Consider the following 4,170-nt stretch of genomic DNA (forward strand, 5'->3'; position numbering starts at 1 on the left):
ATTCTAGGTTTAAAAACATGTAGGACAATAAAGAACTTTTGAATTATAATGCTCTTCAGAGTCTAGTTAACAGTGACTTTATGTCTTCTGACCATTGGTACTTTCTATTACTTAGTCATTTAACTAAGATTCATGAACAATAGCGGTAGTTACAATTGGGAGAATGTACTCACTGATGGATACCAAGCACCGGTCTGTCAGATACTACAAGGTACCATATTTTTTCAATCAACAAATATCATCTATTGAGCATCCAACTATTTCCAGGCACAATCATGGAACACTGGGGATTCAGCAGTAACCAAGGCCAAGTCCCTCTCTTCATGGAACCTACCCTATAGTTGGGAGCACAGTTAGCAAGTAAACAAATAGTTAACACATTTTCAGGCTATCTAAGTATATCTTTAAAACCACCTCACAGGGCAGGCATTATAAGCCCATTTTACACATACAGAAATACTGAGCTGCACACAGTGACATCATCTGTCCAAAGTGAGATGAAAAGTTAGAATGCAACCCAGCCTGTGGTCTTTCTAGTACCTAATGTTAACCAAAATTCTCAAAGAGGTACAGTAAAGGGAAGAGACTTTATTCAGGTGAAACAGTTTGCAAACCAGAGACATTAAGCCTCTGGAGGAAACTGAAAGTGTACCCCACCAAGACAAAGGGAAGCTCACCTTTTATATAACAAGTTCCTTCTTAGGTTCCCAATTGGTCCAAATTTATGCAAATGAGGTTTCCAAATTCCTATAGTTCTGATTGGTCTTAATCGTGCTATTGATTGGTTGGTATCACGGATTCTGGTTGGTTGTTATAGAATTGTTCTGCTTGGTATAGATGTAAATGAAGATGTAATTGGAGGGGCCAGGTGTCAATCTATTGGACAAAAGACAAAACCAAAGCTTCCCTGCAGTGGCTGATTCAGTGTAACCAAGTAGGCCACAGTGTGTGAAGCCAAGAGTTCAGTCAGATTGTTCCCAGTATAGACTACATGAGGAGCACTGTCCACAAATAGCGGCTAGACTCATTGTTTGTAAACTTTGGGCCCTTAATCGACAATAGGAAGGCTATCTCCTCAGAGAAATTCCTTGTCGGGGTTCCCATCAAATGAATCTTCCTTCTCAGGGTCCACATAACAAGCCTCTTTATTATGAGCCCAGAAGCAGATCATCTGTGAAGCTATAAAGCTTAAGTTTCAGGGCCCCTCACTTGCGTGAGCCCTTTCTAAATCCAGTTCATACCCAAGTTTTAATCATTTTCTCAATGAGGGACTACCACATTTTATAAGCCCCGGGCCTTGCAAACTTGGACCAGTCCTCACTGATATAAAGATTTAGAGATGATTCTATGTTCTCTCAAGAACTCAGAAGCTAGAGGATGAGACAGACATGAAAACAATGGTAACACATAGAGATAAGAGCTATACACCTGGAGTTGTTATGGCCTATATTGTGTCCCCTTCCCCCAAATTCATATGTTGAAGCCCTAGCCTGCAATGAGACTGTATTTGGAGATACATGAGGGCCTTTAGGGAGGTAATTAAGGTTACGTGAGGTCATAAAGATGGGACTCTAATCCCACAGAATTGGTGTCCTTACAAAGAGGAAGAGACATCAGAGAGCTCCCACACAAAGGGGAAAAGAAGCCAGGTGAAGACACAGGGAGAAGGCGGCTGTCTATAAACCAGAAGGAGAGATCTCACCTGAAACTAAAGCTCTCACTGACACCTTGAACTTGAACTTATAGGCTCCGGAACTGTGAGAAAATACATCTTTGTGGTTAAAGCCACCCAGTCTGTGGCATTTTGTTATGGTCGTCTGAGCAGACCAGGATAGGAGGGACGTCTAGGGCTGAGGGATCTGATGGTGGGAAGCATTCCAGGCGTAGGAAGCAGCCCAGATAAAGGTGTAGAGACTTTCGAGAGCATAGAGATCTGTAGGACTATGAATAATACTTGTGCATGCTTGTGGAGTATGAAGGCCGAGACGAGCAATGACAGGTGGTTGGGGGAACATCACAAAGGGTGTGTGTGCCACGTGGAAGAGTTTGGGTTTTACCTGATAGGTGGGGAGTGCCCCTGGTTTGTCAAAACCAGCATGGTGGTAGCACGGAGGAGAAAGATAGATAGGAGGGAGGGAGACTAGTTAGACAACTAACACAATAGCCCAGGAAACCGAGGGTGTGGCTTGGAAGCTAGTCAGTGGGGATGGAGAGAGGACTGTGTTTCAGAACTGGAATGAGAGAAGGGGAGAGGCAGAGAGGGAGGAGCTAGAATCACACTTGCATTTCTCTTTTGGAGCCGGGGTGAATGTGCTTGGAATATTTTGGTTATGTCCAAAGTGACTTGAATATACCCATAGACTTAATTGACTTATGAGGAAAAGGTTTTGGAATTGTCATATTTCAAAGAAGCGTCAGACAGATGTGTGCAGTGGTTTTAGATCTGCAGGTCTGGCCAGCGGCCTGCTCTGGCGTTTGGGAAGCAGCCAAGTGGGAACACGAGGCCGGCAGGCTTCATTACCAACATCACACTTCTCAGTAAGGTGCTGGTTTTGCCTCCTACTTCCCTTTTTTTTTTTTTTTTTTTTTTGTAATCTGATATTTGGGCCAGGGAGTTTACAGTGTCTTGGTGGGAGATGAGGTCAAACTCGGTAACTTGGTCAAACTTGGGTTAGGGCAAAAAATATATCCATTTTGGCCTGAGTCTTGGTTCTAACCCAACTTGAGGGATAACTTTTGGTGGATCATTTACTGTCTCTGTGCTCCAGTCTTACCTTCTCAGAAATAAACCACTTGGATTAAATGATTTTTTTTTTTTAATCCTCACCTGAGGATATTTTTCCATTTATTTTCAGACAGCCTGGGAGGGAGAGAGAGAAACACAGACGCGAGAGAGAAACATTGATCGGCTGCATGACCCCAACCAGGACTGGGGACCGAACTGCAACTGAGGTATGTGCCCTTGACTGGAATCGAACCCACAACTGTTTGGTCTGTGGGCCAAATCTCTAACCACTGAGAAAATCTGGCCAGGGCAGATTAAATGATCTTTAATTTTCCTTTTGGTGCCAATATTCTATGCATTGATGTTTAACCAACTTATGTAAAAAATTTACAGAAATCAAGAATTGGGGGAAGATTAAAGTCTCATTTCCAAGGATCATAGTCCAGAAATGACAAGCTCTAACTTCTACATCATTTCTTGTCAGCCTAGACTTACAGACTCATAGAGGACTCTAGAGAGAAGATGATATCTGGAAGCCATCAGTCCAGCTTCTTTATCCTACACTTGAAGACACTGAGAAATAGGAAGAGCATTGTCCAATAGCTAGTTAATAGCAGATCCAGGACTTGAACCCAAGTCTCTGGGCTAGGGCCATGGGGGCATATCACCACCAGGTTTTGCACTCTATGATTCAATAGACTGTGATGTGAGTGGTACCCCTGGAATTATATAAGGCAGAGTTCCTGTTCCTAATTCCCATTTCAGCATTCCTCTCTCTCTACGTATCTAATTGTATATAATACCTCCTCCACCCCTCTGGATACCTGGCACCCTTTCTTCCTCTCTTTTACCTGCCTGGTAGAATTCTATTCCTCCCTTAAACTTAGTACCAATGTTACCTCTGTGGTCCCTTTCTTCCCTTTATCCATACCTCTATGGCTATACACACTTACCACGTTACATGAAAATTGGTATTTTACTCATCTGCCTACAACTGACCCAGTAAGAGTGACAATCATGTCTTATTTACCTCCATACTTCTAACATCTAGTCCAGCTACTTAGTTAATGTCAATGGAATGAATAAATACAACAGATAATGATGGAATGAATGTAAACTGAGGTTTTCTGGAAAGTATAGAATCAAGCAGAAAAAGCTTAGGAAGCCAAGTCCTACAAGGTGTAAATAAGACTGAGGTTTTTCTCTCATCTGGTTATTTCTTGGATCTACAGGTCATCACCCTCATTAAGGATGGCTCCCCTAAGCTGTAAGCAGGAAATGCCTTGGTATCAGGCCCAATGGCCCATATTGAAGACATAATCCTTTGGCTCATGACTCACCAATGGATTCCAGAAGGCTCAGTGTGGGTGGCCTTCCACAATCAATCAATGGCTGGATGTCCTGGCTTGTGATTGGATCCCCTGCCTGCCACCCAAGCTTATAGG

Source organism: Molossus molossus, unplaced genomic scaffold (genome assembly GCF_014108415.1).
Source record: "Molossus molossus isolate mMolMol1 unplaced genomic scaffold, mMolMol1.p scaffold_m16_p_12, whole genome shotgun sequence".
Classification (NCBI taxonomy): domain Eukaryota; kingdom Metazoa; phylum Chordata; class Mammalia; order Chiroptera; family Molossidae; genus Molossus; species Molossus molossus.